General features: G+C 38.8%; 1 pseudogene; it reads left to right on the top strand.

The window, feature by feature from the left end:
* Positions 1-3,617: 3,617 nt before the first annotated feature.
* LOC101440421 (proliferating cell nuclear antigen pseudogene) lies at positions 3,618-4,576 on the top strand (annotated as a pseudogene).
* Positions 4,577-12,473: the final 7,897 nt, after the last annotated feature.

Genomic DNA, 12,473 nt, shown 5'->3' with positions numbered 1-12,473 from the left:
CTGGAATTGGAAGCTCCATTTCCCAGCAACAGGGGAGGAGGAGATGGTTGGCTGTCGATTTCAGCTACTGATTGGTAGACTTGGCTGGCTAAGAGATAACCCTGGGAACAGCTGTAGTGTGAACCAGGCCAAGTCAGAAAGAGACCGGTAGCTGCCATTCTGACTCTGCCCTCAGCCTGAGGGGAAGTCAGGCTGACTGAAACTCTCAGTGTTGGCAGGAACCAGTTTCTTTCACCCAGACCAGCCTGCAGCCTGCCTAGGCTTCAGCCCCACCTCTGGTGGGGAGGAGGCTGAGGAGCCCTGCACCAGCCTATACAGGTAACTGGAGGTAACTTTGGCACAAACTGAAAATCAGAAATCTACCAGGACAACTGTGGGCATCTGCATAGATTGCTGCCTACACCTGCAGCTCCATCCCCACCCCAGGCAGGGGAGAAAGGGATGTGAAGTTTCATCAGTCTCTCTGGGCAAATACAGCCTAGGCCTGCACTTGGATTATTCCACATAGCTGTAACCCTACCCCAGGCAAAGGAGAAGATTGGAAGACATTTCATTGGTCCCTGGTGCAAAGAGGGCAACTTGAGCCTCCACAGCTTATAGCACCAACTACATGCTTGGCTCCAACTGCACAACCAGCAAGGGGGAAAGGATAGGAAGCCCTAAACTAAAGAGAAAAACTACATCCAGAAAAAATACTCTAGTAAACCAGATGCAAAGACACCAACCAAAAATTACAATCCACACCAAGAAACAGGAAGCTATGGCCCAGTTTAAGGAACAAGATAAGCCTCCAGATGACATAAGGAGTTGAGACAACTAATTAAAAGTGTTCAAACAAATCTTAATAAATTCAATGAGATGGATAAAGAGATTAAGGATATTAAGAAGACATTGGATGAGCACAAAGAAGAATTTGAAAGCATACATAGAAAAATAGCAGATCTTATGGGAATGAAAGGTGCAATAAAGGAAATTAAAAAAACACTGGAATCATTAAATAGCAGATTTGAGGAGGCAGAAGAAAGGATTGGTGAGCTTGAAGAAATGGCCTCTAAAGGTGAACATACAAAAGAAGAGATGAAGAAAAGAATGAAAAAAATTGAACAAGGTCTCAGGGAACTAAATGACAGGAAAAGACATTCAAACATACATGTCATGAGTGTCCCAGAAGAGGAAGAGAAGGGAAAAGGGGCAGAAGGAATATTTGAAGAAATAATGGTAGAAAATTTCCCAGCACTATTGAAGGACATAGATATCCCTGTCCAAGAAGCACAACATACTCCCATCTAAAAAAATCCAAATAGACCAACTCCAAGACACATATTTATCAGAATGTCAAAGGCCAAAGACAAAGAGAATTCTGAGAGCAGCAAGAGAAAAGCAATGTATAACATATAAGGGATATTCAATAAGATTAAGTACTGATTTCACACCAGAAACCATGGAGACAAGAAGACAGTGATCTTATATATTTAAGATTCTACAAGAGAAAAACTTCCAGCTAAGAATCTTATATCCAACAAGACTTTCTTTAAAAAATGAGGGCAAAATTAGAATATTCACAGATAAACAGAAACTGAGAGAATTTCTAAGCAAGAGAGCAAATTTTCAGGAAATACTAAAGGGCATGCTAGAGCCTGAAAAGACAGGAGAGAGGGGCCTGGAAGAGAGTCTACAAGTGAAGATTATATCATTAAAAGTGTCAAAAGAGTGGTGAAAATAAAATAGGACAGACCAAACTCAAATAGTCAGGAATAAACTTAAATAATGATGTTAAAGCACTTGTATTCATAAAACTGCAACTCAATGTTAAAACAAATCAAAGTAGACCTAAATAACTGGAAGAACATTCCATGCTCATGGATTTGAAGAATAAATATAATTGAGATGTCAATCCTACTCAAATTGATATACAGATTTAATGCAATCCTGATAAAAATTCCACGAGCATTAAAGAAAAAATTGAAAACACGATCATTAAATTTATTTGGAGGGGTAAGGAGTCCTGTATAGCCATAAACTTCATGAAAAGGAAAAGTGAACCCTCATCTCTAGACTTTAAACCATAATACCTACCTATAGTGGTAAAAACAGCATGGTACTGGCCTAAAGACAGAAACCATAGACCAATGGAACCAAATTTAAGGTTCAGAAACAAACCCTCTCAGATATGGTCAAGTGATTTTTGGCTAGCCTGTCAAACTCACACAGCTCGGGCAGAACAATCCATTCAACAAATGGTGCTGAAAGAATTGGACATTCATAGCTGAAAGAAGGAAAGAGGACCCCTATCTCACACCTTATCCAAAAATTAACTCAAAATGGATCAAAAAACTGAAAATAAAAACAAGAACCTTAAAACTTCTGGAAGAAATTATTGGAAAATATCTTTAAGTAGTGGTGGTAGGTGGTGGATTCTTAAAGGAGATAAGAGAAGGAATGAGTGGACTACTGATGTTTAAGGTATACAGAAGTTTTAATTAGCTTTACGGTAAAATTGTGGAAATGTATAGAGTGGATGGTAACACACAGTAACAGCTAGTTTATAAATGGGAATGTGACTGAAAATGGTAGTCTAGTTATATAAATGCCAATTGACAGAATGCTAGAGAATAATCTGGTAACTGGATAGCACAGTAAACCAAGAGGTGGGTGAGAATTGTGGTTGATGGTACAGATGCAAGTGTGTCCTACTGCAGGGTGTTGGGAACGTGGAGAAGCATGGGAAAAATACAGCTGGAGTGACCTATGGACTGTGGTTAGTAGTAATAACATAATATTCTTGAATCTATGTGAAAGATGTACTGTGTTGATGCTGAGGCAGAAGGAAAATGTGAGCCAAAAGTACTCTACGGATATGGTAACAATCAGATGATATTATTTTATCTGTAGTAAATGACACACCACATTGTGGTGTGTTGATAGAGGGGTGCTGTTTGGAATTCTGCACATGTGCATGATTGTTTCATAAAGTTTACAACTTCTGTCAAAAAATATATTTAAAAAATAATAATAGGGCGGGATGGGGGAGAAGCACACCAAATGTAAGATAAGGACTATGATTAGTAGTAAGATTTCGACAATATTCTTTCATAATTTGTAACAAACTTCTCATGATAATGCAAGGTGTTGGTGGAGGGTTGATGTATGGGACCCCTGTATGATGTTATGCATGTTTGCTTTGTAAGTTCACAACTTTTACTATACACTTAATTGTTTATGCATTTTCATATATAAATGATATAAAAATAATAATAGGATTGGTTAGGGAAAAATACTTTGTTTAGTAGTAATATTTTGACAATGCTCTTTAATCATTAGTTAAATAGGTTTAAAAACAATGCAAATTATTGGTAGTAGGGTGAGATGTTATATATGTTTGTTTGATGTTAATATGTTTGTTTTGTAAGTTCGCTACTATTATACACTTATTGTTTATGTATGTTTATGTATGAGTGATATATTTCAATAAATTATCAAGCATTAAGTGTCGCGGAGGCCGCGCTGGACGCCCCCTCCTGGCCGGGCTCAGGGCTGCGCTGCTCGCTGGGGTCGCGCCTCGCTGGCTGCCGGAACCTCCTCCTCGCTCGCCGGGGCCCGGCTGCGACTCCGCCATGATGGGCGCGCGTTGCGTCTGGAGCTCCATCCTGAAGGCCGTGCTGGACGCCCCCTCCTGGCCGGGCTCAGGGCTTAGCTGCTCGCTGGGGTCGCGCCTCGCTGGCCGCGCCGGAACCTCCTCCTCGCTCGCCGGGGCCCGGCTGCGACTCCGCCATGATGGGCGCGCGTTGCGTCTGGAGCTCCATCCTGAAGAGGCGCTGGATGCGCTCAAGGCCCTGATCCGGGAGCCCGCAGGGACCTCAGCTTAGAGGCCTGAACCTGCAGAGCAGGGACTGCCCCACGTGCCCCTGGAGCAGGTCACCCCGCGCTCGGAGGGTTGACACGAACCGCTGCAGCCGCAAACTGGCTGTGGACAGGAACCTCCCCAGTGTGTCGGAAACACCAAAATGTGCTGGCGATGCCGGCATCATTACATTAAGGGCTGGGGATAATGCAGACACCTTGGCGCCCGTGTTTGAAGCACTAAATAAGAAAAAGTTTCAGACTGTGAAATGAAGTCAATGGATTTGCATGTTGAACAACTCGGAATTCCAGAACAAGATGTATAAGATATATAGTAAAGATGTCAAATTCACAAGTAAAAATTCTGGTGAATTTGCATGTATTTGCAGAGATTGAGTCATATTGGAGATGCTGTTGCAATTTCTTGTGCAAAAGCTGGAGTGAAATTTTCTGCTAGTTGAGAACTTGGAAATGGAAACATTGTAATAGGAGGAAGCTGTTACCATAGAGATGAATGAGCCAGTTTGGCTAACTTTTACACTGAGGTGTCTGAATTTTTTTTACAAAAGCGATTCCACTTTCTCCTACAGTTACACTCATTATGTCTGCAGATATTACAGAATATAAAATTGCTGATATGGGACATTTAAAGTACCATTTGGCTCCCAAGACTGAGGATGAATATGTATCTCAGATATATTTAAAATCTGAGAAAATAAAGCAAAGCTCTTTTTGAACTGTTTGAGTAGCCAGCATGTACCAAGTCACCAAATCTGTCTTTCTGAGTACATATGTAGCTATTATTTTCTGTAAATAACCTATTTTTTTCTCTACACTCTAGTTTAAAAATAAAGTCTAAGTCAAATCAGGTCTTGTTAACCTAAAAGTAAGTCTGCCTTACCTAGGAATACTCATAGTTTTTCTAATGAAAGGGTATTGATAATAAACACATTTTTAAGAATGTTTTCATTTTAAATAAAGTTATCTGAATTTCAAACGTCATAGAGCAGTACCTTCTTTTAGACTGTCACTGTTACAAGTATCCAAGGAAATGCTCAGCGGAAGCTACCCGTTAATGTAAATGTGTTCATTTTTTCAGTCTTAGAGTAGCTTGATATATTTTGTGGCAGTAACAGTGAAAAGTATTTCAAATTCAGTAGGATATAAATCTTTCTCTCTGGTTATTAGATGGCTTGGGGAGGTTTGTTTGCCAAACTTATTTTACTATTATTCTAATTTGAACTCAAGTATGAACAGCAGATGGTAGAACAAATCCTTTATTTGTCATTTTGGTTAGCAAAACTAACATTTTTAGATGGTTGGTGTGCCCAAAGTCGAGAGGACTTCATAAGATTAGCATTGCTATGTAGGGCATTGCTTCTTCAGCTTCCAGAATCTTTATGCAAGAGTTGTGGAAGTTTCTGTAGATCTGTCATAGGGCCCAAGGAGTCTGTTTGTACAAAAATGTCTCTGATATTTAAGTGGGCTTTTGGGAGAATCTCTCAAGAGATGAAGATGCCTTAAATTCATGGCAGTTGGATCCAACCAAGAAAGTGTAAAGAAAGACTGTTAAGAACTTTCCCAGTAATTGTTGTGCTGCAAGGTCACAAACTGGCATACTACATATTGAGAATTGCTTTATCATTATTGTCCCCTCTTTTTTCCCAGTGTATTTTGTGTTTAGTTGATTAAATGACTAAAAATTTGCTCAAAAATATACATAACTTACTGTTTGCCAGGGTGGTGGAGGGGATTGGCTATAAAGGGCCATGTTGGAACTTTTTGGGGATGATGGATATTTATTGAGATTGTGGTGATGGTTCCAGGACTATGCATTTGTCAAAACTCATCTTACTGTACTTTATTATAGGTAGTTATATCTCAATGAACCTGACTTAAAAAGTTCTGAAGTGGGAGGGTTGAGAAGCTATTAGAATTTCCATTGGGATTGCATTGAAATTGTAAATCATTTTAGGTAGAATTGACATCCTGGCAATATTTAGCCTTCCAATCCATGAACATGGAATGTCTTATTTATTTAAATCTTCTTTAATTTCTTTTAGCAAAGTTTTGTAGTTTTCCATGTGTAAATTCTTTATATCCTTGGTTAAATTTATTCTTAGATAATAAAATATTTTGTTGCTCTTGTAAATGTATTTTTTCTTGATTTCTTCCTCAGATTGCTCATTACTAGTGTATAGAAACACTACTTATTTTTGCGTGTTGATCTTGCACTCTGACACTTTGCCAAATATCTTATTATTTGTGGCAATTTTGTTGTAGAATTTTCAGGAGTTTCTATATATAGGATCATGTCATCTACAAAGACTGGAAGTTTTACTTCTTCCTTTCCTATTCTGATGCCTGTTACTTCTTTTTCTTGCCTAAACTTGGGCTTTTGGTTCAATGTTAAACAACAGTGGTGACCGTGGGCATCCTTGTCTTCTTCCTGATTTTAGAGGGAAAACTTCCAGTCTTTGATCCTTGAGTATGATATATGACCTATGTTATCTTGAGGACATTTCCTTTTATTCCCACTTATCTACGTGTTTATATCAAGAAAGGAAGCTGGATTCTGTTAAATGCCTTTTCTGCTTCCATTGAGATGGTCATGCATTTTTTCCCCTTCATTTTGTTAATGTGGTGTATTACTTTAATTGATTTTCTTATGTTGAACTATCCTTGCATACCCTGGATAAATCCCAATAGATGACAGTATATACTTATTTTAATATGCTCTTGGATTCAATTTTGCTTATATTTTGATGAGGAATTTTGCCTCTAGATTCAAAAGAGAAATTGGCCTGTCAATTCTCTTTTATTATATATCTTTATTTGATTTTGTTAGTAGGGTGATGCAAGCCTCACCAAATGAGTTTTAGGAAGTGTTTCCCCATTTTCAAAATTTTTGAAGATTTTGACCAGTATTGATATTATTTGTTAATTATTCTTGGAGTGTTTGGTAGAAGCCACCTGTGAAACCATCTGGTCCTGGGCTTTTCTTTGTTGGGAGGCTTTTAATCACTGATTCAAACTCTTTTCCTTTTTTTTTTTTTTTAAGATCCATTATATGTACCCGAGACTTTGTAGGTAATTTGGGTGTCTTAAAGTATTTGTCCATTTCACTTAGTTTATCTAACTTGTTGGCATACATTTGCCCATTGTATCCTCTAATAGTCTTTTTAAATTTAATCAGTGTTGGTAGTAATATCCCGTCCTCATTTCTGATACTTCTTATTTTTTTCCTTTGTCAGTGAAGCTAATTTTTTTGTCAATTTTATTGACATTTTCAAACAGAGTATTTTGAGTGATTTTCCCTCTTTCATTTTTATTTTAGAGAAGTTTTAGAATTATATTCATGGAACGATTAGACTGAAAGTATAGGGAATTCCCATATAACCCTCCAAACCCACACACACAGATGCCCTTACTAGTGACAGATTAATGTGGTACATTTGTTGAACAAATACTGAAGCATTGCTGCTAACCAAAATCTCTGCTTGACATTTTGGTTTACACTTTTGCTGTGCAATTCTATAGATCTTGACAAATGCATAATGTCAGGGGCCCATCATTGCAGTATGATACGGAACAATCTCACCATCCCAAATATTCCCAGTGTCCACCCATTCATTGCTCCTCCTCCCTTCTGAAACCCTGGCAACTACCATCTTTATATCAATGTTACAAGCCTGTTGATCTCCCACCACTGGATTCCCTGTGTTATACAGCCCCAAGCTTTGTACAACTCATTCAAAGTGTACACTAATGGCTCTCATTTTTATCACATAATAGTGCTGTCATCACCTCAGTCAATTTAAGAGTGTTTTCATTACTCCAAAAGGAAAAATTCCATATACACTACCTCCTCTTGCTGTCCCTTAGAAGTGACATATCTTCTTTGCCATTGCTGCAAAAATATTACAATATTGGGAAACGGACTTTGGCCCAGTGGTTAGGGCGTCCGTCTACCATATGGGAGGTCCGCGGTTCAAACCCCGGGCCTCCTTGACCCGTGTGGAGCTGGCCCATGCGCAGCGCTGATGCGCGCAAGGAGTGCCGTGCCATGCAAGGGTGTCCCCCGCGTGGGGGAGCCCCACCCGCAAGGAGTGCGCCCGTGAGGAGAGCCACCCAGCGTGAAAAGAAAGAGCAGCCTGCCCAGGAATGGCGCTGCCCACACTTCCTGTGCCGCTGACGACAACAGAAGCGGACAAAGAAACAAGACGCAGCAAACAGACACCAAGAACAGACAAGGGGGGGGGGGGGGGATTAAATAAATAAATAAATAAATCTTAAAAAAAAATATTACAATATTGTTGTTAATTATCGTCCATAAATCACGTTAGTTTTAATTTTTCCATGTGTCTCCATATTCTTAAGTTTGTAAAAGAAGATCAATCTTAAATTTATACTATTATACAAAATCTCTATCCACCACCAAATTCACTGTTATACATTCCCTAGATTATTCTCTAGCTTCCCTTCAATTGATGTTTACATCCACAGACTATCCCTTTCAGCCCAATCAGTTCTAAATCAGCAGTACTAATTATAGTCACTATAATGTGTTACCATCAAATCTTCATTTCTATATTTTTATAATACTTTATTAAAGATTCTCTATACATTAAGCATCAGCTCCCATTCTCAACACAAAAAGTATCTTCTAGAAACTTATACTCTAGAGTTCACCTCTGATAGTTTACTTATCATATTTAGTTCATATTAAGTGAGACCATACAATATTTTTCCTATTTCATCTGGCTTATTTTGCTCAATATAATATCTCAAGATTCACCCATGTTGTCGTATGCATCCTGATTTCATTTTTTCTTATAGCTGAAGAGTATTCCATGGTATGGATAGACCACATTTTGTGGGATGCTATTTCTCTATTAGTGTCTGTTAGGCCAAGAAATATTCATTGTATTTAATGACCACCCAGTAAAAGGTTATTGGGACCCTGGGGCTGATTCCAAGTATACTCAGTTTACAGGTTGGAGGAAAAAGAAAGAAGGCTTACTCTTAAAGAAAGAGCTCCTTTTTGAGGGTTGATTTCAGTAGGCAATCAGGTACTGATAACCTGCACTTTTCTCAGTGTATAGCAGCTGGAAGAGCAGTTCTATGTTCCAGGTCCCATACCATTGACAAAAACTGAAATATAGCTGTGATACAGGGCCAGAGCTGTCAGAAACCACTTCTTCATTCCTTTTGCCACATTCACATATCTGAGCCTTAACTTTTTGGGCCTCTACTGTCACAGTTATCACCAGGAGAATCTAGCCATTCTTCTCCTACTCAGCACCTTCTCCTCCTTGTTAGCCAGTCTTGCTGCTACAGATGCCACTCCTGCCACTCCAGTGCACGTCTTCTCTACTGCAACTGTAATATGTCCTCCTTCGTCAATCCCTAGTAACTCGGCACATTTGCTGCTGTGGATAAAGACAAAAATCACTATCTGGGAATTTACATTCCAGTGGAGGAAGATATATTATTTCATTTTATTCCTGCATGATATTCCATCACGTGTATATATCATAATTTGTTTATTCAGTCATCAGTTGATGGACACCTGGGTTGTTTTCAATTTTTGGCAATCATGAATACCGCTGCTATGAGCATTGGTGTGCAGATGTCTATTCATGCCCCTGCTCTCAGTTCTTCTGGGTATATACCTAGTAATGGCATTGCCAGGTCACATGGCAAGTAATATTCAACTTCCTTAGGAACTGCCAAACAATCCTCTACAATGGCTATACCTGTCTACATCCACACCAACAGTGAATAAGCATTCCTACCTCTCCACATCCTCTCCAACATTTACAGTTTTATGACTTTTTAATAGTGGTCAGTCTAATAGGTGTGAAATAATATCCCTGTGAAGTTTGATTTGTATTTCCCTAATCACTAGTGATGTTGAACATTTTTTAATGTGTTTTTTGCCTTTTTTATTTCTTCTTTGGACAATTGTCAAGTCTTTTGTCCATTTTTTATTCAGGTAGTTTGTATTTTAATTGTTGAGTTGCATGATCTCTTTATATATCATAACTATTAAACCCTTATCAGATATGTGATTATCAAATATTTTCTTTCCTTGAGTCCATTGCCTTTTCACCCTTTTGACAAAGTCCTTTGAGGTACAAAAATGTTTAGTTTTGAGGAGGTACAATTAATCTTTTTTTTCCTTCATTTTTTGCTCATGTTTTTGGTGTAAGGTTTAAGATACTACTGCCTACCACAAGATCTAGAAGAAGTTTTCTTACACTTTCTTCTAGGCATTTTATGGTTCTTGGTTTTATCTTTAGGTCCTTGATCCATTTGGGGTTAAATTTTTTTATAAAGTATAAGATAGAAGTCCTCTTTCTTTCTTTTGAATATAAATATCCAGTTCATCCAGGACCACTTGTTGAATAGATTGCTTTTTCTGGGCTGGGAAGGCTTGAGAGGCTTGTCAAAAATCACTTGATTGTAGATGTGAAGATCTATTTCTGAGTTCTTGATTCAGTTCCATTGGTCAATCTGTCTGTCTATACCATAACCATGCTGTTTTGTACCACTGTAGCTGTTTTTGTTTTCTTTTCAGACTGCAGCACTCCCTTAGTATATCTTATAATCCCAGTCTTTTGGTTACACATTCTATCAGTTTTTGTCTGTGAAGACTTTGAAGTCACCCTCATTTTTTTTTTTTTTGCTTTTATAAAGGGGATTTATTTGAGGTAAACACATACATTTCTGAGGCCATGACATGTTCAAATCAAGGCACAGTTAGCAGAATGCTCTGGGTTCTGGGCTTCTAGGTTCTTGGCTATGTCTCATAAAAGAATTTAAGTACAAGCCATAGGGTAGGCAAGGGAGTAAACAGTTTATTAATAAACTAGAAAAGAAATAATTATGCAATGAGACATTGATTGTGGGCTTGGTACAGGGTAAGAGACATGCATATGTGGCCCAAGGGTAGGCATTTTTAAGACATTTCCACCTCTGCCTTCCTAATACTGGGGAAGGGCCCCAGCTGTTTGCTGTTGTCGTTGATTGCCCCACTCTAAGAAGGTCCATTTTTGGTGGTATTCAGGGTTTCCTCTTGACCCTGGAAAGAGGTTCCAATGGGTCATCTTGACCAGGGTATCAGCAGGGTGTTTCCAGCTTTTTCCTCCCTTCAGCAGATTACTGGGTAGGGTCTTAGGACCATATTCTATGCAAGGTCCCTGCCATCTTCCTCTTTCCCTATAGTAACCTGTCTCAACTTTCCCCAAGGAAGTTTACACCCTTGTTCTTAAGAGGGAGCTGAAAGGCAATGGTCATTCATCTGTACCTGCTTCTAGCTGGTTATGGGGAGTAGGCACTGCCTGATAAAGAGTAAAACTCTCAAGCTATTCTAGTGAGGTTGAGGGAAGATGGCTCTGGCACCACGTTTGGAACTGGATGGAATCCCTGAATGAATTTTTTTCATTCTTTTCTATTTCTGTTCTCCTGTCTTTTCCAGTTCAGATGTTCTGTCTTTGAAATCACTAATTCTGTCTTTAAGCAATTCAAATTTTTTCTAATGTATTTTTTATCTCATCTGTTATGCCTTGCATTCCCATTAGCTCTGTTACTTTTCTTTTCAGACTTTCAAATTGTTCTTTATGCCCACTAAGTGTCTTCTCAATATCTTTTATCTCTTTAGCCATATTTTCTTTCAATTCTTTGAATTGATTTAGGAGAGTTATGTGATTATTACTGATTAGTTCTCTTAAATCCTGCATCTCTTCAAGATATTTTGTTTGTTCCTTTGGCTGGGCCATCTCTTCCTGTTTCCTAGTATGGCTTGTAATTTTTTGCTGATGTCTACACATCTGAATATGTTGATGAATTTACTCTGATGGCCAGTTTCTCTCTTTTGGGTATTTTCTTTAACTGCTCTTTATTTAGTTTGACTTATTCTAAATCTTAAAAATTTTCCAGCTTAATTATCAAAATCAGGTCAGGGATTTACTAGTGAGGTACAATTTTTCTCGAGGAGTTCAGTTTAAAAGACTCCTAAAAGCAGTTTTTCTCCATGCAATTTCCAGACCAGCCAGCAGATGGCACCTGTTGGCATACTTTTCCATGGAGGTGTTTTATTCTTTGCTTTCCTATGTTTTTTTCTGGCCAGAACCGAGATTCAAAGCAGGCTCTGCTGGCCAAATTCACTGAAGAGAAGTCCCCCAACTACTCCACTTCCCTTTTTTCTTGTAATAGCTGACAGGGAGATTGATATCTGTTCCCCTTTCAGTTGGCTGCAGTTAACCAGGGGTTTTACCCCAACTTATTGTCTTGGGGGTGGGGGAAGGTAGCCCTTCATGAATGCTTCAGGGTTTTGGTAAGTCATGTTTGTTGTTTTGGGTTTTTCTGTTCCTCATCCTCCTGGGAGTTTTATTACACTGTACTGGTCTGCTGAACCCCAAAGCAGCTCCCTCTGAAAGCTTTTGGCTCTTTCTCTATTCTCCATTGTTTTTTGTGAGAGACTTGAACCCTGTCTGCTTAGTCTTATGCCATCTTCCATAACTTGAATGCATATTGTTTTTAAGATTCCTCTACTGCTTTTGCATCAGGAATTTTGGAACAATGCCTTCCCTCAGAGATAACCCCCAGTTATCTGAAGTAGCTGACCA

Source organism: Dasypus novemcinctus, chromosome 11 (assembly GCF_030445035.2).
Source record: "Dasypus novemcinctus isolate mDasNov1 chromosome 11, mDasNov1.1.hap2, whole genome shotgun sequence".
In the NCBI taxonomy this organism is placed as follows: domain Eukaryota; kingdom Metazoa; phylum Chordata; class Mammalia; order Cingulata; family Dasypodidae; genus Dasypus; species Dasypus novemcinctus.
Note: the sequence above shows the minus strand (reverse complement) of the source record. Positions and strands in the feature narration are given on the sequence as shown.